This window comes from Xenopus laevis, chromosome 6S (genome assembly GCF_017654675.1).
Source record: "Xenopus laevis strain J_2021 chromosome 6S, Xenopus_laevis_v10.1, whole genome shotgun sequence".
Taxonomy (NCBI): Eukaryota; Metazoa; Chordata; class Amphibia; order Anura; family Pipidae; genus Xenopus; species Xenopus laevis.
In genome coordinates, this window is record NC_054382.1 from 2549347 (window position 1) to 2576391 (window position 27045).

At 41.5% G+C, this 27045-nt stretch overlaps 1 long non-coding RNA gene across 1 annotated transcript; it reads left to right on the forward strand.

Moving 5' to 3' along the window:
* The first annotated feature begins 876 nt into the window (after positions 1-876).
* On the forward strand, positions 877-5707 carry LOC121394986. Its single transcript, XR_005962151.1, has 3 exons — positions 877-1418; positions 3104-3173; positions 4148-5707. It is a non-coding gene; the product is annotated as an uncharacterized LOC121394986 (long non-coding RNA).
* The last annotated feature ends 21338 nt before the right edge of the window (positions 5708-27045 follow it).

A 27045-nucleotide genomic window follows, 5' to 3' on the forward strand; every position in this document is an offset into this window, starting at 1 on the left:
GGGAGATTACATAGAATCCTAAAGTAAACGAGCAGTGAGAAATTATGTTTCCATACACCATGAATGTTGCGTGGTTTAATTAATGTAACTATTTTCCTCACAAATGTTGTGGTATATATTTAGGGGGTTATTTATCAAGCTCCGAATATCTGAACCTCAAATAATTCGCAGTTTTTGGAGAAAAAAACAACTATGAATTTTTCAAGATTTATTAAAGTCTGAACTGCAAATCCGAAACCCCATCATCTAAAAGCTCTCAAGGTCCTGTATAAGTCAATGGGGAAGGTTCCAGTATCTGCGCTGATGTCCATATCGATATCCGATGATTTTGGGGTTTCAGCGCAAAAAACGTTGAAAACGTGGGAAAAAAACTTAGTTTTTGCGGAAAATTCCAAACTCGGTTTCCCCGACCCTATGTTTTTGGGCTTTTTTCTTCATAAATAAGGTCCATTCGGTAATTCAGAGTTGCTCGAAGTTTGATATTAGAAATACTGAGATAAATTCAGACCTGGATTTGTTAATAAATGATTAGTAAAAATAATCTGCCTTCCCGTCGGCTAAAATGTAAATCGCCAGCAGGATGGCACTCGTTTTCTGAAGTTGCCCGAAGTTTCCTTCTGAGGCAATTTCGGGCAACTTCGGAAAATGAATTGCTCCGAGTGCCATCCCGCAGACGATTTACATTTTAGCCAACGGGAAGGCAGGGGAGGCAGTTTGGGGAGATTATTCGCCCCAAAGAAGAGGCGACTAATCTCCCCGAATCTGCCTGTGTGCCCTGACCCTTATAGTTGCACAACTGTAATCATATGGGATAAGTAAGAGAAACAGAATTATAAACTCATTAAGATCAAGATTTGAATCCTAAACGGCGTCTTGTTAATTGAATGAGGCATGAAATAAAAGGCGAATACGGGGGAAATGTATTTATAGCCGTTGTTACAACGTTGCAGCTAAGAGACGTAACTAATATACAAGTCAGCAACAGTGCGAGTAACAGTCGAAACCTTTGTAACAGACAAACACAAAGTTTAAGAATCCTTTTGAAATGATCTGCGAGTCGTTATTGTTGTATAGTCACTTGTGCTCATACCAATGTGACAGAATGATTTGTTGAGAGACTTGTATAAACGCTAAACAGAATTATTCCTGACAGGGTTAATAGTGGAACGAAATACGTCATTGGTGACATTTACCCCCAGCTTTATTTAATGCAATGTTTGTATTACTGATGGATGCCTATAAGTATGGGTGTGTGTGTTTATATGAAACGCGTTAGGAGGATTCTCCAGTGGATAAAGGAGTTTTAATTACAACACTGCTGTTCCGTTGAGTGGGAGCTGCAAGGGAATCGTGTTCACTGTGAAGTCTCCCCAAGCTGCGGGTTCGAGGCGCTGCACCCGGACCAGAGACGTGGAGCGGTGAGTGACCTGTAACATCAAATACTTACTGAGCGGAGAGGTTGAATTTTAAGCGAAAGGTCCGGGCAGTTGCTCACAGGGTGAGCGTTGCATGATTTATGCCAGTTTACCTTAAAGGGATACTGTCATGGGGAAAAAAATGAATCAGTTAATAGTGCTGCTCCAGCAGAATTCTGCACTGAAATCCATTTCTCAACAGAGCAAACAGATTTTTTTATATTTAATTTTAAAATCGGACATGGGGCTAGACATTTTGTCAATTTCCCAGCTGCCCCTGATCATGTGACTTGTGCCTGCACTTTAGGAGAGAAATGCTTTCTGGCAGGCTGCTGTTTTTCCTTCTCAATGTAACTGAATGTGTCTCAGTGGGACTTGGGTTTTTACAATTGAGTGCTGTTCTTGTATCTACCAGGCAGCTGTTATCTTGTGTTAGGGAGCTGCTATCTGGTTACCTTCCCATTGTTCTGTTGTTTGGCTGCTGGGGGGGAAAGGGAGGGGGTGATATCACTCCAACTTGCAGTACAGCAGTAAAGAGTGATTGAAGTTTATCAGAGCACAAGTCACATGACCAGGGGCAGCTGGGAAATTGACAATATGTCTAGCCCCATGTCAGATTTCAAAATTAAATATAAAAAAATCTGTTTGCTCTTTTGAGCAAGTATCGCTTTAAAGGGCTTGGAATGTAGTAGGGTTGGAGCTCTCCCTAATTGGTATATTCTCTATTACCAGAGTAGAAAATATTAATGCTGGTTTGAACTGAATTTGGAGTCCCATATAGGGGGAACTACACAGTGTTTAGAGTATCAGATATCCGTGCAGCCTACTCGCAGGAGGGCCCATACTTTACTAATGTGAGATCTACTTTTAGTGATGTTGTCCCATTATGATCTACATCCATTAAATCATAGTTAGCATTTTGTTCCATGGATAATATTAGTTAAATATTATATTGATTTATGAAAGAATTTATATTGCTATGCTTAATAAACAACTATTTCTTGATGTAACCTTAGAATAGAAATATCTGAATGAAAACCATGAAACAGGAGGGTGATTTAGAGAAGCTGTTTGAGGACAGTGTCTTGAGATCTACTGATCACCAACTAAAGGTCTACTGATAGATCCCGATCTACCTTTTGGGCACCCCTGGGCTACAGGGATCTATTTATACCTGTCCATTACTACTTGGAGTAGGGTCGTCACCATACTCTTCTTTTTCAAATTTGGGCAGTGATGTCATAGGGGTGAGGCAGGGACAGGGTGATGACTTTAAGGGGAGAGGCGGTGAAATTTAGGGATGAAGCAAAGCCATCAGTGAGCTGGGTAATGACATGTGGTGGGACATGGACCAATTCTAGGACTAGTGTTGGACTGGTGTGTGGAGGTCCACTGGGGCTTCCAACCGCCCTCAAGGCCCCCCTGCATCCAAAACAACGCACTACAGCCTCAATCACAACCCCCTTGCAGGCCCCCTCACATACCTGTCCTGTAGTTGTGGTGCTAGAGGAGATAGACTCAGTAGGTTGTATAGTATCAGTATAATTAGGAAACATCTTGGATCTGTGAATTAGACACCATATAGACCATATGTCCCAGCGTTGTATATTTATACAGCGTTGTATATATTTATTGTATGGTGTGTCCTAATTGTAGTTATTTTAATACATTTCTCCTCTCCTTTTTAGCACATTGGTAGATCAACCATAGCTGCTGCTTATTCTCAGTGTTGGTGTTGGGCTCAGCAAGACATGGGTGGTAAGAGTTTAAACGCGTTATATACATGTATGTTGGTGGTATATGTACAGCATGCTGGTGCTAGGTTATAAGGTTCTTTTACAATAATAATGACTAAGGGCTGAACTGTGAAAATCTTAAACTTGGATTATGTGGTCATGTGACACCAAGAGGGATTCCTATGGAAGAAGAGCATACAACTTCACACAAAGGGGTGGGGTTGAATCCCTTTGAACTCCAAATAAATCATTTTGTTGACTGATTGTTGTTATCAGTGGTAAACCCAGTGATCCCCAACCAGTGGCTCATGAGTAACATGTAACTCCCCAACCCCTTGGGCGTTGCTCCCAGTGGCCTTAAAGCAGGTGATTATTTTTGAATTCATGGCTTGGAGGCAAGTTTTGGCATCAGAGCCTCCTGTAGGCTGCCAGTCCTCATAGGGGCTACTAAATAACCAATCGCAGCCCTTATTTAGTACCCCCGGAACTTTTTGCATGCTTGTGCTGTTCCCCAACTCTTTTTATATTTGAATGTGTCTCGTGTGAAAAAGGTTGGGGACCCCTGGGCAAACCCATTCATGTCACCAGCCAGCCCCTTTGCATCACTGGTGCACTTTTTTCCATCATCACCACATACCCTTGATGTCATCAGGGGGGGGAACACCAGTTTTCATATTTTGAAAAGGTGGCAACCCTAGCTGTAAGACAGCAATGCTGGGGTCCTACGTTCATACCCACCCAAAATACTATCTGCATGGAGTTTGTATGTTCTCCCCATGTGTGTCTTTGTTTTCTTCTGCCTTTCTCCCAAACACCTACAAGCAGCTTAATTGGTTTCCTGTAAATGTGGATCAGGGGCTGGAAGCTCCTCAGGGGCAGGGATTGATGGGGATGATGTAAAATCTCTGTTTTGCAACATACCCTGTATGTACTTTTATTCATGTTGCTTGTTGTAACTCATATATTCTGTTCTATGTCCCCTTTGTCCCACTCCAGGTTGTTTGGGTCATTCTTCACACCATTGTGTTCCAGTCCGCCCGCACCATCCTTTTCACCATGCCCATCATCATGGTCATCATCCCCACCATCTTGCTCACCACGATCACATTTCTGCTCACCTCGGTCACATTATTGCTCATCATGGTCACCATCTTGGTCACCATGGTCACCATCTTGGTCACCATCTTGGTCACCATGGTCACCATCACGGTCACCGCGGTCGCCATTAAACACCCTTGCAGGAGGAAGATTAATTACTGTTTAATGTATCCCCCATGAATCAAGTGACTGACATTATATTCTCCCTGCTGGAATGGGAGGCTGGACCTCTGATCTATTAAACAACTGTTTGGAGTGGAAGTTTGGACTGGCCTCCAACCTTGTTCTCTTTCCAGTGCTCTGCCAGTGCAAGCCTGTTCTGATTCCTCCAATGGAAGGGCTTCTGTTTGGTCCTATGTGTCTGGAAGTGGAGGCCCTCCAGCCTACAGTTTCCCTGATACCAGTATTCAAAGTTTCAAAAGCACAGAGGGTTTGCCTGTTGCCCTGCTTGAATTCTGTGTACCCATGAGAGTGGTTCTGCCCATGGTCCAGCCAACTTCCATATCTATCTATGGTTCTATGCACTGGGCACCTCCAGTCCCTTCTTCCACCAGCGGGGCTCACAGGTCCAAATTAGTAGTTTAGAGAAAGGCTTGATTTAGGATCCATAAAGTGCACAAAATAGTATTGTCCAGGAAATAGCTGCAGGCAAAAGATAGAAGAGTAGAAAGGATAGAACAGGAGGGTGAGGATAGGGGGAGTATGGGAAGCAAAAGGAGAATACAGATTGGGGTACAGGATGAAACAAGAAGGGAAATGTAAAAAGTGGATGAGAAATGAAAGTCCTGGTCTCTACTGCAACTGTAGGATTGGGCCGTAGGGAAGACTGGGCTGATTTACCTTCCCGAGGGCTCGTTTATCGACTCAAGTGCAAACTGTTACGTGCAAAAATGGACTTGGCTGCCCTGGCAAAATATTGAGAGCTTTATTAGGCATCTTAGTGCACAATGAGATGGTGAAGCTACTTTGTGGGCACAGCATTTATTTTGCCATTATTGCATTTATCAGGAATCATGACTGGGCCCCATGCTGCTTGTATCTCTGTGACTACCATTTTTACATGATGCCTTCATCTGAAATCATGGGCATATAATATTTTCATTATTACCTACTGGCTGCCAGTATCACATGACATATCACATGACATATCCCATACAGGCTGGTGTGTTATACTACTGGCTGACAGATAAAGGTTGAATAAATCAAATCCAATACTCACACGCTCTCCACACACATGGATACATTACTTCAAAAAAACCCTGTACTTATACAAAGCAACTTATCTGATATTTGCTTTTATTTTCTGAAATGAATTGTAATGCAGATGCGGCTTAGTTACTATGGGTGCAACTAGTTGTCCTGATATATAACAGAGTGTGGGGACTAAAACAAAACATTGTGAAATGAAAATGATCAAATATTACATTTATTGCTACAATAAAATGCTGATTAAATTGATAAAATGTGAATAATGTGTTAAATTAAAGATAAAACCATTTGCATTAATAAAGAACCTTATGGCTGCACCTCATTAATGACAAGTGACCATCAACATCATCATCATCATCATCATCATCATCATCACAACCACTCCTGAAGCATTGCTTGAATACCGGAGCAATGGCTCCATGTTGTAGCTCCCTAACCAGCTACAGTCAGGTGATCCCAGTGGTGGCCAATAAAAGGGCAACCATGTTTTGGAGTTTAAACCTTCGAAGCAAGTAAGTTGCAGGTAAAAAAGTCCCCGGGTAAAATGTGTAATAAAGCGTTTGAATTCTTAATGAATCAGATGCAAGTTGAGTGTAGGACTGGCCAGACCAGGAATGACTGTGACGTAGTTGACCAACTTAAATATATTGCAATATATGGACAAATAATCCCTGTTTTGTTTCAAGGATAAGGCATTTTGGGCAGTTTAAGGCACAAAATGTCTCAATGTCCTTAAAGGAGAACTAAAGTGTAACTAAAGAAGTAGGTAGAAATGTTGTACATGATGTTTTGTGCTTCTGTACCAGCCCAAGGCAACCACAGCCCTTTAGCAGTAAAGATCTGTGTCTCCAAAGATGCCCCAGTAGCTCCCCATCTTCTTTTCTGCTGATTCACTGATTCACATGCTCTGTGCTGCTGTCACTTACTGAGCTTAGGGAGCCACTCACAATATACAGTACACATAGAATAGAAATGTCACAATATAAGGCTGATTAGTAATTAATACACATAATTACTACATGGCAGCACAGAAACCAGTGCAATTAGCATCAGAATTGAATAATCAGCAAACCTGTAGCATCAGCTTATATTACAGCCAGGGAAGCTCATTTTCTGCTGGATAATTAGTGACGAGCCCTAAGCTTAGCTTCTCAACAGCCAATCAGAGCCCACTGAGCATGTGAGTGTCACAGACACTTTCCAAGATGGTGACCCCCTGTGACAAGTTTGAAGTCCTGGATCATTGCTGCTATTGACAAGCTCAAACTTTAGCCTCCTGCAATAAGTTCACTATAGAAAATATTTAGCAAGGAAAGGCCATAGAAAAAAGGGAATTCTAGCAAGGTCTGCTGCCCTCTACTGGAATAAAATGATCAGTGCATCTTGGCAGTTGTGATGTTGGGTGCGGCTCAGAAACTGGCAGAAAATGGAAACAGTAGGAAGTAACAAGTGTAGTATAATGAGGTATAAATCACATTAACCCTGACTTATAGCTAAATTATTATGGTAAATAAGCAAATAACATGCAATATAGTTGTGTTTGGAAGCCCCATACAGTCTGAAGGGAGTGAATTGTTGGGGGAGGAGCCTTGGTTGGGTTACAAGAAGAAGATAAAGTGGACTGATTGGTAAAAGCAGACAAGGAAGTCAAATCTTATATTCCTAACAGGTTTCATCCAAACTCATCCCCCACCCAGTCCTGAAGTGACGATTACTATTGTTTATTTTATTTAAAAAAAAAAAAAAGACAATTTGTTAAAAGCCAAAAGGGTCATGACCTCATCAATCCCATGTAGAGCACTGAGCCACTTCCCTTACTCTTAATTAATGAGACTGTTATTGTATTGAATTCTTGTTTGTACATAAACTTACACTGGTGAGAGCTTGTGTCTGATTTCAGTGACTCTCTTCATAATATCAATGTGACAGGAGAACTAGAACTGATCAGATAAGTGACAAAAGACACTCATACCTCCCAACTGTCCCTTTTTCGGAGGGACAGTCCCTCTTTTGACAGCTCAACCCGCAGTCCCTCATTTGTACTGGAAAGTCCCTCTTTTCTCTGCACTGAACAGCCAGAAAAAGAAACAAAGTTTCTCACTTAATTGGCTTTTAGCAGAGAACCCAGAACAGCTAACAGGTGCAAATAAGATACTTTGTAACAATTTTGAGACACAAAAACACAGTTTAGATAAGGAAAAATATTTTCAAACTTTCATAACCTGCCAAATTTTGTAAAACAAACATGGTAATTAGGGTGTGGCCACAGAAAGGGGTGTGGTCAAAAATTTGCTGCGCTACATGCGGGAAAAAATTTTTTGTCCCTCTTTTTACTTACAAAATGTTGGGAGTGACTACGGTGCAATTCAATTTTGATATTCTCCTGACATTGCCCAGGCCAAACAGCAGAGGGCGCTGCTGGTACATGATTTGTATTGCTCATATTAAATCTTACATAATAATTATTCTGGTAAATTGCCAAAGTTCTTATATGAGCACTCAGCAAATTCACCCCATACAGATATATATATCTATATCTATATCTATATCTATATAATATATATATCTATATATATATATATATATATCTATATATATATATATATATATATATATATATATATATATATATATATATATATAGATATAGATATATATATAGATAGATATATATAGATATATATATAGATAGATATATATAGATATATATATAGATGTAATTAATCAGTTTTATGTCCAATCTGTTTTATACCAGACTATCATGATCAATACCCGACCCACCTTCTCCAGTCCATCCTATTCACCCCCCACCACCATCATTAAAAGGAAGAAGAATTGTTTAAAAAGGAGAAGAGACAAAGAACCTTGTTTGTGACTGCGAATTGCCTTTAATGGTTAAATTTAACCCTCACCTCTATGGAACCTGTTAACTTAATGACCAACTTTTTCCACTTAGTTCATTCACCAATCAGTTAACACCTATATATGAGATTCACACCTTGTGGCAATAAATATAAAGTGCTTGTGCTTAAATTAATACAACCAATAAAATATTGATTGTCACTACACCGGCTCTGTGTATGTTTTATCAATTAATAATTCTATTAAAAAACTAATAACAATTAATTTATACAGATTCTTAGTCTTGTATCAATTAGTTGATGAATTATAATTGATTAAGTTAAATTATAAAGTGCCTGTGCTGCAGTGGTTGGTAAAAAAAAACCTCTTAGTTCATATTTATCATAGTAATTAAGGTAATGAATATAAAAAGTGACCAGTGCTAATGGTATGTTTTTTAAAAAAAAAAAATTGATTGAATTGAGTTAAAATAAATGAGTGCTTCTCAATTGGAGATTTACCCAGCCGCTCCTTGAGAATGAGTGAGGAATTGAGAAAATATATGGGGTAAATTTATCAAAGAGTGAAGTTCCGCCACTAGAGTGAAATTCCGCAGCTCTCAATTCATTTCTATGGGATTTTGAAAGGCGTATTTATCAATGGGTGAAAGTGAAAGTTCAACCTTTGATAAATACGCCTATAAAAATCCCATAGAAATGAATGGAGAGTGGCGGAATTTCACTCTAGTGGCAGAACTCCACTATTAACTTCACTCTTTGATAAATAGACCCCATAGTTGGTGGAGTTGCTCCCAAGATTTCTAACTAGAATTTTCTCCTGGTCCCTAGGAGCACCACAAAGTGGGAGAAGGCAGAAACTGAAGGGCTGCCGTCTCGTTTGTTTAAACTTCAAAACGGGTCAAATTCGCCCATCCCTGATCCTATATAATAAAGTTCAAGTGTCCGTGGGATTGCGCTACTGCCCATGTGCCCCACGGACTGTCTCCTAGCGACGTAGATAGACGGACTACATACTGTATGTATATAATATATATAGAGGTGTATGACATTGGCAGCAGGGGGGCAGCTCCGTGTGCCCAAACTAAGCAGTTACCTGCCTGAGCAAAGGCACCCGCCACATGAGAGGTTAATGGCGCCACCCTGTGCCCGAGTGCAAATGAGCGCGCCCAATCAGCTGGTCCTAATGGCTGGGAAATGTTCTGGTGAGGACTCCGGATATTTTAATGAATGATCATGGGCTTTGATTGGTTTGCGCGAAAGCCGCTTCTCATTGGCTGCCGATGCCGGCACTTGATAAATCGGGTGCATAAAAGCCGGGAGATGTGACCCAGCACCCTGCACACTGGCTCCGAGCAGATTCCCACACAATGAACCACGTGACCGCGCTCCTCTTGCTCCCGGTGCTTCTGATCAGTGTCAGTGCCGGCTCCTATGATACCGACCCCAAGGACTAACAGCTGGGCGGCAGGAAGGGCAGGCTGGCATCCCACAGCTCAGGTGAGACAGGAGGGCACACACATATGGGCACACAGTGCTGGGGGAGGGGACGTGACTGACAACTGGGGGGGAATTCCTTTTGGTGCCGGCAATTTCCAATTTTGACCGTAAAAAGTGCCAATAGCCCTTATATACAGGGAGTGGTACCCACCCTCATCCATTACACTTATCCCCAAATGCACGCCAGTCATTCTATTATCCTATATAATAAAGTTCAATCTTATATAATAAAGTTGAAGTGTCTCTGCGTCCAGTCCCTGTGTCCGTGGGATTGCGCTACTGCGCATGTGCCCCACGGACCGTCTCCTAGCGACGTAGATAGACGCGCATCGGACTACATATGTTCTAGCGCCTGTTAATTTAACGGGCTTAATATCTAGTATTATTATAAAAAGGAAGAAGATACATTTTTGTTTAAGAAGTAACATTTATCCCCTCGTGATCAAGTGATTGACATTATATTCTTCCTGCTGGAGGTGGTACCGGACCCCTGGCAGAAACCCCATTATAACAAGTCCTACTGATCACTTCTATGACTTTCTTACAGTGGAAGTTTAGACCAACCTCAGCCTGTTGTCTGTCCAACGTTCCCCAGGAGAAGGGCATCTGCCGGGCTCTATTATGTGTCTGTAAGTGGTGACCCTTCAGCCTATAATCTTGCCTGATACAGTGCTCCACCCAGTGTGAGACATGTGCACATGAGTAGGACATTGTTTGTTTGTTTGAATCCTGTTTTCCCAATTCCCACGCACCTGACACTGGGCACCTCCACATACTCATTGGGCTCACAGCTCCCACACTAGTAGATCAGAGAAAGACTTGATTTGGGATCCATAAAATGCTCAAACAGTGATTGGCCAGGAGGTGGGTGCAGAAAAAAGAAAGAGGACTGAAAAGGAAAAAACAGGAGGGAGAGGATGGGGATATGGGAAGCAAAGGGGGAGTTGAGCAGAGATTGGGGTACATACAAAGAAACAAGAACGTCCCTTACTGATCCCATTAAATCAATGAATAGCAAAGAGTCTTCTCTACATCGTTCCTATTGGCAGAGGGCACAGCACTGACCTTTTGATTTCGGCTACTACATTACTTTGTTATTATTTTTCTTCTGTGCCCCTTCTCCACATCCCTGGGGTGGGCAAACAGTTTATTGCACAGGGAGTCGTGTTATTGTGTCGATTAAAAGTAAATAAGACAATTTGCACCAATAAAGAACCGCGTGACTGCGCCTTATTCCTGACAAATATAGTTTTCCCCGGGACAATTCCCAGGGGTGGGTGGCTTGCGCCGGGGGACTAGGCAGATAATGTTAGGAGCCGACTTGTGATGTCAGAGGGAAAAGCTATGATGCAGCGATTGGTGATTGGCCGTGTCAGTCAAGGCAAGTTCTGTCCTGATTTCCAAAGCAGGAAATCTCGTCAGGCAGCTTTGACAGCCATTATTAAAGGACAAGGAAAGTGTAAAATAGAATAAGGCTAGAAATGCTGTATTTTGTATACTAAACATAAACATGAATTTACTGCACCACAAGTCTAATCAAACAAATGATTTATGCTTTCAAAGTTGGCCACTGGGGGTCACCATCTTGTAACTTTGTTATACATCTTTGCAAGACCAAGACTGTGCACATGCTCAGTGTGATCTGGGCTGCTTAGGGATCGTCATAAACAAAGCTGCTTGAGTTCTGCATGGCTGGGAAGTAAGGCGGGGCTCCCCCTGCTGTACATAAGTATGATTGTTTCCTTGCAGAGCAGTTAGGGACCGTCTGACAATTCCTATCCACAGCAGTAAATGAAGGGAGAATTTCACTGCATACAGTCAGGTTTCTTATAAAAACAGTACACATTTTTTAATTAAAGTATATTGGAGAAAGGTTTATTTTTCATTAAAGAATGTAAAAATGGGATTTTATTGTTTTGCCTTTCCTTGTCCTTTAAAGCCAGAAAACTAGGGTTGGCACCTGGTCAGTATTTTACCAGTATAGCCAGTAAAATAGCAGTGAAGGCGAGGGCCAGTATTACAAATTTAATGGCAATGTATTTGCTGGTATCACTTGTTGTTCCTCTACTAGCCCCCCCCCCCAGCCTTTCTGATGTCCTCCCTGTTATGGGGGGCCGTTTGTCCCAAATACATTCTGTATACAAAACTATCCCTAATACACAGAATGAATGTCTCTCATATTATATAAGTATTTGTGACCATACACAGATAAAACATTTACAAAAGACTTATTTCTATTAAAGAATGAGAACAAAATCTGGTTAGTGCACAAAAGAATGTCATTATATCACAAACTCCATTCTGTACAGTTTAACAATCAATCTGTCTCACAAATGTATAACCTCCATGTAACGGACACACTTATGTGCAGAGTTACTTACAGAATGAATTATGTAAAAACAAAGTTGGACATAATATATAATAGTGTAATCCCATTATTACTCTCAGCTTAGACAGGAAGAGGAACAGGAGTGAGTCATAAGATAATGGCAAAACAGCAGGAATGCCCTTAACCAAAATGGCCACACAAGCAGGTTACTACAATAAGAATAGCCATATCACCTAAAATGATCATATTTATGTTTTGCATACTTTTCTTTTTCTACAATCATTATAAGTGCAGCATTATATTTCTCAGCCATTTGTAAGAACTTCCATTTATGAACGTGTAGTGTTTAACAGCAGCTCTTTTAGGAAAGGTTTGTTCATGTTTATTACTATGCAGCACAGGGGACATTAGAGGGCGCCCTCTATATCAGGTCAGATACTTTGCCTTAGCCATGTGGAGCAGAGCTGGCCACTTCTCATCTTGTTTGTATATGGCAATAAGCTTTGTTCTTATTGGTTCAGGAATGTGACTGACAGTGTTGCTTCACAGAATGGTTATTTTATCTGTTTTGTGAAACAAAACTGTCATTTTGTGGAAAGAATGAATCCTGTACAATAAAATCTTGCTTTCTGTCACAGATATCTATTTTGTCAATCAAATCTAGTTTGACAAGCACTAGTTACTTACACTATTATATATTATGTCCAACTTTGTTTTTACATAATTCATTCTGTAAGTAACTTTGCACATAAGTGCGTCCGTTACATGGAGGTTATACATTTGTGAGACAGATTGCTTGTTAAACTGTACAGAATGGAGTTTGTGATATAATGACATCCTTTTGTGCACTAACCAGATTTTGTTCTCATTCTTTAATAGAAATAAGTCTTTTGTATATTGTTTTCTCTGTGTATGGTCACAAATACTTATATAACATGAGAGACATTCATTCTGTGTATTAGCGATAGTTTTGTATATAGAATGTATTTGGGACAAACGGCACCCCATACACTGTAGCAGTGTACATTCCTCCATAGCATATTTCCCCTTCATGGTGATGTTTGGGAGGGAGGTGTGTTTGTATGTATGTATGTATGTATGTATAACTTTATTTGTAAAACGCTGTTAAAGAGCCACAGCGCTGTACAGTGCATAAAAGGAAACTTCGCGATTTTTCATTTTAGCCAGTGCAGAGTGAGGGAAGGCGTTCAGAGAGATTAGTGGCTGCAAAAATGAGGCAATTAGTCGCCAGGTGACTTATCCTAAGGTTGGTGACACACCAGGAGATTAATCGCTAGCGATAAATCGCTGCTTCTCTGCAAGAGGAAACGTCAAGCGATTTTGGGACACTGGAGCGACACATGGGTTTTACCACCATCGATTCACATTATTGCCTATGGGAAAGATTTTAACTGGAGAGTGCAGGAGATTAGTTGCCCAGAAAATCAGCAATTTATAGCTAGCGATTAATCTTCTGGTCTGTCACTGCCCTAAAGTCTGCTGATTAGAGAAAGAGAGGTTTATGATTGTTTAAAGGTAGATAAGAAACTGTGAACAAAAGCCAGACTTTCAAATGCTTTATAATGGCAAAAAAATTATTATCACTATTTTTTGTGATAATAATTATCAAAGGCGTTTCAGTTGTATACTATCCCTTTCTTAAGGTGGCCGTACACATTACAATTATGATCTTTCCTGCAACCATAATTCATTTTCACTACAAACATTAAGTGCTGAATTGTCAGATATACAGGTCGGAAACAATAGAATTTTACCTCTATTTGGTGATTTAGCAGTAACCCTTTGCCGCCCTTTCTGCCTTGGCCGATTGATGAGATGATCGCAATCTAAGTCTTTTGTCAATATCGGCCATCTTGTCTTTTGCCATACATGCACTGAATATTGCATGAAACTTATTTTCATACGATATCTGTGCTGTATGGCCACCTTTAATGTCACATGCTGATTGTAACAGGAAGCACACCTTCAGGATAGAACGACATCACTTTTAAAATGTTAAATGTTGACTAAATACTTTCTCTGGATGATAGAATGACCCTTTTTATACTAGGAAACAGTGTTGGACTGGGTATTTGTTCACCAGCGCTGCTGCTTCGGGGGCTTGAACATACCCCCCACCCAACTGACACTCCCAACACCCCTGGACCCCCACCAACCCACAACCTCTTGTTTTTAACTTGTTCACCAGGGGGCCCAGTCCAACCCTGCTAGGAAACACTGCAACTCTCCCCAGAACACATATACTGTACATTGATTAACATGTTGTACCTTGAACTTTGAAAATAGTGCTGCTGACTAAAACCTTTAACTGCCAGGAAAATGTTACACTGGTGAATGTATTAACAGATAGTTTCTACACATTTTGTGCCCTTTCACTTTCCTGGGGGTGGGGGACTTTTGTTAACCTAGAAAAACTACAGTTTATGTTTTTAAGGACAACCTTAGCTTTCTAGCATATTATGCTAGATTTGTTTTCTATAACAAGGTATAGGTTTCTAAATGCCTAAAATAATATTTAAAACATTGTATACCAGTATAAATATATCAATTTATTTTTGAAATACAATTGATTTAAAAAACCAACACATAGGGGCACATTTACTAAGCTCGAGTGAAGGATTCGAAGTAAAAAAACTTTGAATTTCGAAGATTTTTTTTGGCTACTTCAACCATCGAATTGGCTACTTCGACCTTTGACTACGACTTTGACTTCGAATCGAACGATTCAAACTAAAAATCGTTCGACTATTGCTAGACATGTTAGCTTGACCTGCTCCCATTGCCTTCGCTCTCCTCTCTTCTCCCTTCTCTCTCTATCTTTCTCTTCTCTTTTTCTCTTCTGTTGAAAACCTGAAAATAAAAACTTTTAAAAAAAAAAAAATCGTTCGACTATTTCGACTATTCCATAGTCGAAGTACTGTCTCTTTAAAAAAAACTTTGACTACCTACTTCGCCAACTAAAACATACCGAATTGCATTTTAGCCTATGGGGACCTTCCCCATAAATTTTTTTTTGATCAAGGGAAAATCTTTTGATCAAACGATTTTTCCTTCGATCGATGGATCTCAGTATTTTAGTCGAAGTCTAAGTATTTGCGCTAAATCCTTTGACTTCAATATTCGAAGTCGAAGGATTTTACTTTGACGATCGAATATCGAGGGTTAATTAACCCTTGATATTCGACCCTTAGTAAATGTGCCCCCAAGTATATATAATTTTATGGAGATTTCTGACTTGTATGGGTCAAAAACTCCCAGCAATATACCAATATGAAATATCCAAAGTACCGCTCCAGAAACCTGCATACTTTGGATTTCAAGGTCAAATTACCCAGGCTTCATCCATACATTTTGGAAAATAACATATTCTGATGCATCCAAAATGGCTAAATTTGTGTCTCTAACCCAAATTGCAATTCTTTCCAAATTTTTTTTCTGTTGGTGGTCAGTAGGTTGTGGATAACACAGTTGAGGGTAGTGGGTCTAAATTGTTTCTGCGCAGTACTTGTGGCATGTATGTGGCATGTAAGGGCCCCAAAATAAAAATACCCATATATGATCTATCATGTCTCTCATTTCAGTTACTACAAAATCAATGCATTTACTGTATTTTCTGTAGGGTAAAGCCAAAAATAAAGTTTGTAAAGTACACATTCATGTAAGTAGTGCTTTGAAAATTTGCTACTGACCTGGAGTTTGTGACCTCTACAAGTTAGAAATCTCCATTAAATTATACATATTTGGTATTGGCACATTTAGGAGACATGGAACTTTCCAAATCAGTTGTGTAACATACATATGTGTCTAGATTGTAATACATGATTTTTAAAAAATGTTTAAAGGGGATGTAAAGACAAAATTAATAATTGCTGTATGTAGTCTTTATCCCACGTGGAACAATTTTGGAATAAACACTGATTAAACTGTATCTATCATTTACAAGACTGATGCATTGGAATGTTGTTAGCATTGGACTGGGGGGCCCAGGGCCCTGCAGTCTGGTTGGTGATTCCCTATGTATAACATTGCTATCAAGCATAATTGACTATTACCCCAATGTTTCTATATATCTGTGACCTTGTTATGAGCTAAGGGGGCCCAGTCTGAAGGTCAGTTAGGGGGAGATTTGGGGTGAGTGCTTATTTGTACCCTGGGTACCCCTGGAACTATAGCAGGGTGACTGTTACCCCAATGTTTCTATATATCTGTAACCTTGTTATGAGCTAAGGGGGCCCAGTCTGAAGGTCAGTTAGGGGGAGATTTGGGGTGAGTGTTTATTTGTGCCCTGGGTACCCCTGGAACTATAGCAGGGTGATTGTTACCCCAATGTTTCTATATATCTGTAACCTTGTTATGAGCTAAGGGGGCCCAGTCTGAAGGTCAGTTAGGGGGAGATTTGGGGTGAGTGCTTATTTGTACCCTGGGTACCCCTGGAACTATAGCAGGGTGACACCCCAATGTTTCTATATATCTGTAACCTTGTTATGAGCTAAGGGGGCCCAGTCTGAAGGCCAGTTAGGGGGAGATTTGGGGTGAGTGCTTATTTGTACCCTGGGTACCCCTGGAACTATAGCAGGGTGACACCCCAATGTTTCTATATATCTGTAACCTTGTTATGAGCTAAGGGGGGCCAGTCTGAAGGTCAGTTAGGGGGAGATTTGGGGTGAGTGATTATTTGTGCCCTGGGTACCCCTGGAACTATAGCAGGGAGATACCCCAATGTTTCTATATATCTGTAACCTTGTTATGAGCTAAGGGGGCCCAGTCTGAAGGTCAGTTAGGGGGAGATTTGGGGTGAGTGTTTATTTGTACCCTGGGTACCCCTGGAACTATAGCAGGGTGACACCCCAATGTTTCTATATATCTGTAACCTTGTTATGAGCTAAGGGGGCCCAGTCTGAAGGTCAGTTAGGGGGAGATCTGGGGTGAGTGTTTAATTGTACCCTGGGTACCCCTGGAACTATATCAGGGTGACTGTTACCCCAATATTTCTATATATCTGTAACCTTGTTATGAGCTAAGGGGGCCCAGTCTGAAGGCCAGTTAGGGGGAGATTTGGGGTGAGTGTTTATTTGTACCCTGGGTACCCCTGGAACTATAGCAGGGTGACACCCCAATGTTTCTATATATCTGTAACCTTGTTATGAGCTAAGGGGGCCCAGTCTGAAAGTCAGTTAGGGGGAGATTTGGGGTGACTGCTTATTTGTACTCTGGGTACCCCTGGAACTATAGCAGGGTGACTGTTACCCCAATGTTTCTATATATCTGTAACCTTGTTATGAGCTAAGGGGGCCCAGTCTGAAGGTCAGTTAGGGGGAGATTTGGGGTGAGTGTTTATTTGTACCCTGGGTACCCCTGGAACTATAGCAGGGTGGCACCCCAATGTTTCTATATATCTGTAACCTTGTTATGAGCTAAGGGGGCCCAGTCTGAAGGTCAGTTAGGGGGAGATCTGGGGTGAGTGTTTAATTGTACCCTGGGTACCCCTGGAACTATAGCAGGGTGACTGTTACCCCAATATTTCTATATATCTGTAACCTTGTTATGAGCTAAGGGGGCCCAGTCTGAAGGCCAGTTAGGGGGAGATTTGGGGTGAGTGTTTATTTGTACCCTGGGTACCCCTGGAACTATAGCAGGGTGACACCCCAATGTTTCTATATATCTGTAACCTTGTTATGAGCTAAGGGGGCCCAGTCTGAAAGTCAGTTAGGGGGAGATTTGGGGTGACTGCTTATTAATGCCCTGGGTTATCCGGGAACTATGTGTAAGGCTCTGTTTATTATTTGCCCAATAAAGTTTTAGCTTTTACTTTACCTGTCTGTGGGATCTGTGAGTGCCTGAAGTTTCTGTCCTTGATCTCTTACCTCAGGAACTATAGCAGGGTGACTGCTACCCTAGATTCAAGGCCAGTTAAAGGTGAGATTTGGGGTGAGTGTCACTATTGTGAGGCCTAGAACTATAGCATAACATTTTTATGTAATCTGGGGCCCAGCCTGAAGGAAAGGAAAGGTGATATTTGAAGAGTGAAGGTAAAAAAAATCATACTTGCAAATAAATTAGCTCTTTGTGTAATAACATAACGGTAATTGGGAATTTGAATTCCAAATTTAATATTATGAAATTATTACTTTATATACCAACCATATGTAGCACACCCTTTGTGAGCCTGAGAAGTGTTTAGGGTTAGACTTGCTGTCACCCCTGCTCGAGGCTTCTAAATCAGATGGGTCCCTAGTTCTCTTCTTGACCTGATTAGAAAATTAATAGTAATCCGGGTGCTTCTTCAAACAATAAAATTCTTTTATTGAAACTCAGGCAGTAAATCAGTATAACAGCATTTAGACAGTAGAATATTGAAGCACATGTGTCTCACAGCATGGATACCTTTACACAGATAATTTCCCTCTCTCACATTCACGCTCCATCTGACCTTATTGTATAAATAAATAGCCATTGGATACAATTGTTTTCTATGCACTTTATCATGTTCTTTATCATGTTCTTACTACTGTTATGTCACAATGATACATCCATCATGTCTGACGTTTAGCATTATTTACTTAACATATTACATCTGCTGAGTGTGTCCTGTCCTGTCTCGCACCAGTTACTTATTTTTGCACTTGCACTTTTTGTCTGTTGTCCGGTACATCTATGTTGTGTGTAGCCCCATGGTCCTAGAGGAACGTTGTTTCATCTCACTGTGTACTGTACAAACGTATATGGATGAAATGACAATAAACTCACTCTTGACTCTTAGTGGATAGTACAACCTGTCTTGGCAATTCTTCCCCAGCACTAGGTATCCCACTGGGTATCCGGCACTTGGCACATTCCCTGCTCCTGAGTTTACCAACTCTGGCCGCCTTTCACCACAATCTAGCTGGAACATATTGCTATCCTTTAAAGGAGAACTAAATCTCTGTTAATTGAAAGCCCCCATCCCCTATCCTCCATTGGTCCTCCTCCCTGCTTTCTGCCTTCATATTAACTTTCTTGAAAAAAGTGTCCCTGGCATTAACATTGACATATTGATACAGAGTAGGGCAGTGGAGCTCACCCATCTCGCCGCTATTCATATTCCAGGCTCTCATTCAAACCATTCCACTGGTTGCTAATGTAATTTGAGCTAGTAACCTGATAACTGCTGAAATTTCAAAACTGGAGAGCTGCAGAACAAAAAGTGAAAGCAGTAAAATTACAAATAATAAAAAAGTCCAGTTGCAGTAAAGTCTTAGAATAACACTATCTACATCATACGTACAGCTCAAATGTGAAAACAGGAAGATAGGATTTCCTCCTATTCATAGCTCTGCCTGAGAGAAACTAGATAAGGGCAGAGAACAGTCAAAAAGTCATAAAACTACAAAATGAAAGTAATTTATGCTCATGGAATGAGTGCTTATTTGCACTATATATATATATATATATATATAAATATATAAAGGAGTTAACCTTCTTATGACATTGTTTTCAAGTGTTTCTGAGAAGTAATTAGAACAGACTGAGGATCAAAGAGATAAGATTCACATTTGGCCCTTGACTGATAAAAATAAAGTATAAGAGTAAAATACAAGGACAAAACAAAGTTAAATAAATATTTGATAACAAAACATAGTGAGAAAACTCTTAAGTGAAACTATTTCTCAGTTTGTTTTCCATGAAAGGGGTTTCCAACACTTTTATCAGTTCAGCTGGTTTAAGACAGTTCCCCAGAAATAAAGACTTTTTCCATTTACTTTTTTTCTATTTGCAACCTTTTTTCTAATATTTAACTGTAAAGTTAAATTTTCCCCTTCTTAGGTTTTTCTGAAGCAGTTCGGGGGGACACTGACTCTGTAACTGATCTAAACTGATACATGGGAGCTGTATCCAGCATTTATCTACTTACCAACGAACCATAAAATACAAACACAAGACACATACATGGTGGAGAATGACCACAGCTGCTGTTTTATTAATTATCTATTATATCAATCCGAACAATATAGAGAAATTTTTCTACTTACCGTAATTTCTATTTCCAAGTCACCTTCCATGGCAGCATTCACCAATATGAGTATTCCCGCCCTACAGGCCACTGGACAGGAAAGGGTTAACCCCATTAGGCTATAACATCCGCCTACTACCATCCCCCATTGTCTATGTATCCAAGCTCCAAAAGGGAGGGGAATTGGTGAATGCTGCCATGGAAGGTGACATAAAAAATAGAAATTACGGTAAGTAGAAAAAAATTCTCTATTTCCCAAGCCACCCCCATGGTAGCACTTCACCAATATGAGAATTACCATAGCTTAGCACAAGAAGGGAGGGACAAATGCTTAAATGTTTTTATTATGAATATATCACAGCCTGTAAGACTTTTCTCCCAAATCTAGCCTCTTGGGAAAACAAAATATTCAGCTTGTAGTGCTTTACAAATGTATGTAAGGAAGTACATCTTGCTGCCTTGCAAATTGTCTCCGGTGGAGCCCTGGCTTCTGCCACCCAGGAAGTAGCCAAGGCTCTGGTAGAGTGTGCCTTTAAGTCTCCAGGAACCTCTCTGCCTGCCTTGTGGTACGAAAACACAATACAACCAACAATCCAATGGCTAATCGTCGACTTTGAAGGAGCCATTCCTCTCCTCTGACCTCTCGGAATAACAAACAGGCTGTCGGTTTTTCTCCAAGAACTTGTCCTAGTTAGATAATGGGATACTGCCCGAACTAGATCCAGGGTATGCCATTCACGTTCCTGTTTGTTTCCTGGATTCAGACAGAAAGAAGGTAAGGTTATTTCTAAGTCCAGATGAAACTGTGACATCACCTTCGGAAGAAACAGAAAAGCTGGCCTTAGAACCATTTTATCCGTAAAGATTACTGTGTCCGGCTCTTTCGCTGACAAGGCTTGAATCTCTCCTATTCTACAAGCCAAAGTGATCACTACCAGGAACAGCACTTTCATTGTAGCATGCCAATCTGAGGCAGTTTCAATAGGTTCAAATGGAGCCGCCATTAATACCTTCAACACTAAAGGCAAATCCCACAGAGGAACTCTTCATTTCCAAGAAGGTTTCACCCTCTTTACGGCATTAAAGAAGCGTATCACCAACTTCTCTTTGGCCAGCGCCCTGCCAGTCAGAGCTGACAGAGCTGAGACTTGACCCCTCAAAGTACTCATACTCAGATTTCTCTGAAAACCTGAAAAGAGGAAGCCCACCAACGATACTGGAGAAGGGTTCTTAGGATCAAACCCCGAATTTTCTGCAAATTTCACAAAACAAGCCCATACTCGATAGTATTGGTTAGACGTGGACTTTTTTCTACATTTCAACAATAGATCCGTTAGTTCTCTTTTGCATCCCGCCTCCGTGAGCCTCTGCCTCTCAACTTCCATGCCGTCAGAGACAGACTGCCTACATCTTGGAAGGACATTGGACCCTGCATTAACAGGTCTTCTAGAGTTGGCAACGTCATTGGTGGCTGTACTGCCATTTGCATCAGTAGGGGGAACCACGGGCGTCTTGGCCAAAATGGGATTACCGCAATTACTAAGGATTCCTCTAGATCAGTGATCCCCAACCAGTAGCTCGCGAGCAACATGTTGCTCTCCAACCCCTTGGATGTTGCTCTCTGGGTCCTCAGAGCAGATGCTTATTTTTGAATTCCAGGCTTGGAAGCAAGTTTTAATTGCATAAAAACTAAGTATAGTACCAAGTAGAGCCTCTTGTAGGCTGCCAGTCCACATAGGGGCAACCAAATAGCCAATCACAGCCCTTATTTTGGCACCCAAGGGACTATTTTATGCTTGTGTTGCTCTCCAACTCTTTTTACATTTGAATGTGGCTCCCGGGTAAAAAAAGGTTGGGGACCCCTGCTCTAGATCTATCTTTTTCAACACCCTCCAAATCATTGGAAAGGGAGGAAAGACATATCCGAAAATCCCTCTCCAGTTTTGGAACAAAGCATCCACTCCACTGGTCTTTTGAGACGGGTATCTCGAAAAGAAAATTCTGCCCCACTCTTGTATTATATCCTGAAATACAGAGGGATTTAGACACCATTCTCCTGGGTCTATGACATTCCGGCTCAAAAAATCGGCCTGCACATTCGCTTTTCCTGGCACATAAAGAGCCGTGAGCCCCTCAAAGTTTACCTCTGCCGAAGACATCATTATTGCTAATTCTTTGAGTAATTGACCACTCCTGGTTCCTCCTTACTTTCGGACATATACTACAGCCGTGGCTTTGTCCGACCGAACTTTTACCCATCTGTGAGCAATTTTTTCTGCGAAGGCTACCAAAGCCATTCTTATGGCTCTTAATTTCAAAATATTGGAGGGAACCCGAGCCAAGTCCCACTGCCCTTGAGCAGACATGCCATCTAGTATTACGCCCCAGCCTGTTTGAGAGGCGTTCGTGGTTATAACCATGAAGTCGGGTTCTGCTAACGGCATCCCTTTTGACAAATTCTGCGGCCTTAACCACCATTCCAGACTTGCTGTTATATGATCTGGAACAAGAAGGGACTTCCCCATATTGAGGGGATTGCTCGCCCCTGACTTTAAAAAGAAAACTTGTTGAGGTCTCATGTGCCACCTTGCCCAGCGCACCATCTGTATTGTTGAGGAAAGAAGACCGAGGAGGGACATGCATTCTCAGACAGATACTTTTGACTTTCGTCTGAAGGATTCCACTCTGTCTATAATCTGCAATATCTTTTGATCTGGAAGAGACACGGTCTCTAGAACTGTATTCAACTCTGCGCCGGGAAACAGCAAAATCTGTGTTGGCACTATGTGGCTCTTCTGCCAATTTATTATCCAGCCGAAATCTTGTAGAACTTCGACTTTCTTGTCTCTGCTTCTCCTTGCCTCTTTTTCTGAATTGGCGACCAAGAGAATGTCATCTAAATAATGGAAAGCCGATACTCCTTCCACTCTTAACAGGGCTATCACTGTTACCAGTACTTTTGTGAAAGTCCTCCAAGACGTAGAGAGGCCGAACGGTAGGCTGAACTGTACGTGCTGTCCTTGGACTGCAAACCGCAAGAATCTTCTGTGGGACCTGTATATTGGCACATGAAAGTACGCGTCCTTGAGGTCTAACTTGACCATCCAAGCTTGTGGAGGCACTGCAGCAATTATGGTGGAGAGAGATTCCATCTTGAACTTCCTGCAATTTATAAATCGATTCAACGGACGTAAATCCAACACTGGTCTGAAATCTACCGATGATTTCCTGACTAGGAAGAGTCTTGAGTAAAAACCTTTTTGCTACTGCAGACAAGGTACTGGTTCCACTGCTCCTATCTGTAGAAGCTGATCTACATATTCCCGAAATATTTGACTTGCTCCCTGAACCTTCGGGATTGACATGACACGAAACACATTGTGCTTTGGAATCCTTGAAAACTCCAATCTGTATCCTTCCTTTATAACTTACAAAACCCAATGATCTCGAATTCTTTCGACCCAAACCTCGCTAAAGAGTGCTAGTCGCGCTCCTACTTCGTAGGCTTGAGTCCGCCTCTCATTGTATCCTGTTCGAGGAGGTTCCAAAGGAGGTATTCTTTCTTGCAGCTTGCCGTGGCTCTCCTTTAGCACTCCTCCAAGATGTCTGTCTATTCTGTGACTTTCCACGTCTATATTGCCTAGAATCTTGAAAGGATCTATTCCCAGGAGATTCTGACCTTTGTCCTTGTCATCTGAATCTTTTCTCCTGTGGCAAGAACACACTCTTGCCATCTGATGCCTTCTTTATTATAGAATCTAAGTTCTCTCCAAACAATCTTCCCTCTTCAAATGGGAGTTGGCACAAATTTGTTTTAGAGGCAGAATCTGCAAACCAGGGCTTTAGCCACAGGGCCCTCTTAGATACCACAGAGATCTGTTGCCACATTCAAATCAGACAACATTTCATGTAAAGTTGATCTTTTAACATTCGTAGTTACTGCTTCCTCCAAGTTACTGACCCATATTTTCATGGCCCTTGAAGTTGAGGTCAGCGCCACTGCCGACCTACAAGAGGGCCCAGCTGAGACAAAAGATTTTTTCAAATCAAATTCCATTGGTTTCTCCATTGGATCTTTAAATGCGACTGCATCGTCCACTGGCAAAGTAGTCTTCCGAGCCAATCTAACTACTGCAGCGTCCACTTTTGGTGAATTATCCCACAATTTTGCATTAATTTCGTCCACTGGATATTTCTTAGAAAACTTTCCTTGAATTTTTATGGAGACCTAAGCAATGGTCTCACGCAATTAACAAACTATATCTGTATATAAATCACTCCAGGAGACAATGGGTTAAGAGGGACAGGCCGGTGGTTACCTTGTAGTATGTGCTACAGGTCACATACACCCGCCTGCTTGAACAATGGAAGGCAGGACTCCTGCTACACCTGGGGGAGTAAAGAGGAAGACCAGCCAATGGAATGATAGCAAGGGGGTGGGGTCTTAAGCCCAGGGGATTTTCAAACTGGACACAGAGGACCTGGGCGAGGCAGTTGTTACAGAGTTGTTGTTGGACATAGTGGCTGCGGTGCTATGTCTGATATTGTAAGTATTGGCTACCCGGGGACGATGAGATTCCTTTGGATTACTAACTGCACTTTGAGGGGTTGGTACTTGGTCCATGTTGGATATTCTGGTGGTCCTATGTGGAATGTGGAACATTACTCCAGTTGAGGAGAATTACCAGCCAGCTACCCGTGGATTTACTCACATCAGGAATTTTCCCAGCATGGACAGAGATTTCCATTAGGTTGTCCTATTGTAATTGTATTGTAGCGTAATAAAATCACTGAAACCAATTGGTGAGCATTTGTGGCCTTGTCATACGTGATGTCACAGGATTACCACTCTCTTTTCCGTCTTCTTCCATTCTGAATTAATTAATTCTTTAATAGAATCGTGAACTGGAAATGTTGCCGCTCGCTTTTTCACTGACGAAAATAACTTGTCGGCCGAAGAACTTTTTGGCAACTCTTCTGTCAAACACAAAGTTTTCCTTACTGCTTTGATCAGGCCATCAACTATCGTCGTATCAAAACTCGATTCTTCCTCAGAGAGAACTTCCCCTTCCTCAGATAGATCTGATTGGATATACGCAGGATCATAGAGTTCCTCTTCCGACACTTCTGAAAGAGAATCATAAATAACTTCCCTTGCTCTTTTCTGCTTTCTAGTTACTCCAGATGTTGATGCTTCTTGGACCCCTTGTACTACTGCTTGTTTAATTATAGAAACTAATGCATCCAACTGGGGAAGTGAAGTAGTCTGAGGATCCCCTGAAGAAGGTTGAGCCTCAGTAGAGGACTGCTTTCTTGAGTGAAGACTTTCAGCTTTTGACATTTCAGCAGACACAGAGAGGCTAGAATGAAATATAAATCCTATAACCGCCTTACTCTCTTAATCAGGCAGAATAAACAAATTGCCTTATGCTTACCTAGAGACTTTAGGCTGAACCCCTTTCCCAGAGCCAGGCTGTTCCATACTGCAGGTTCCTGATTGACAAGCATAATCCTAATAAATCCACTGCTGCACAATATACACGCACCCCAAAGAGTACTAGCTTACTTTCATCCACTGCACCACGATCCGTTCGTTCCTGTGACGTCAATTCAGAGCGCCATCAGTTTCCTAACGCTCCCTGCTTAAAAGCATCGCACCCAGAAATGACGTCAACCGTGACACGCAAGCGCCTTCGCAGTGGAACGCAAGAGCGCAAACTAACCAAGGCTCTGGGAGGGAGACTTCCTGCGCGCACTTCCGGTTTACCAAACAACCGCGTCTACTGCCCCTGCTACTCCGTGCGGCCAGGAAGTCCAAGTGGTGCTGTCTAGAAGCCGCTACAACTCACCACTCTCACGGCCAGCTATGTTGTCGGCCTCTGTTAGGTGAGCTATGTGACCCAGCCTATTGGTCCTTCTCCGCAGCGATCCCCTCTGGGGAGCAATTTAGGAGGCATCAGGGGAGAAGAGAGGACACCCCTGGAATCAGTAAGCATATCCATGTCCTGGACAGGAAAAAAGACAATGGGGGATGGTAGTAGGCAGATGTTATAGCCTAATGGGGTTAACCCTTTCCTGTCCAGTGGCCTGTAAGTCGGGAATACTCATATTGGTGAAGTGCTGCCATGGGTGGCTTGGGAAATTATTGCTAATAACTGCTCAATACATACCTTCCCAGCTAGCCCCTGCAGGGGGCCGCCTTAAAGGATTAAGAAGCATTAAGTCCCTGCCTGTTTACTACCAAGCCAGGGGCATAGCTCCACATTAAGGTCAATTAAGACATTACATTGGCCTTGGCCATTCCCCATACATCTAATGCTTTAATTTTCATCAGGGGTTTGGCCAGGGCACTAAATTGGGGAACAAATTGGCGATAACAACCAGCTGTTCCTAGGAATGCCAGAACTAAATCTCTGTTAATTGAAAGCCCCCATCCCCTATCCTCCATTGGTCCTCCTCCCTGCTTTCTGCCTTCATATTAACTTTCTTGAAAAAAGTGACCCTGGCATTAACATTGACATATTGATACAGAGTAGGGCAGTGGAGCTCACCCATCTCGCCGCTATTCATATTCCAGGCTCTCATTCAAACCATTCACTGGTTGCTAATGTAATTTGAGCTAGTAACCTGATAACTGCTGAAATTTCAAACTGGAGAGCTGCAGAACAAAAAGTGAAAGCAGTAAAATTACAAATAATAAAAAAGTCCAGTTGCAGTAAAGTCTTAGAATAACACTATCTACATCATACGTAAAGCTCAAATGTGAAAACAGGAAGATAGGATTTCCTCCTATTCATAGCTCTGCCTGAGAGAAACTAGATAAGAAAAGGGCAGAGAACAGTCAAAAAGTCATAAAACTACAAAATGAAAGTAATTTATGCTCATGGAA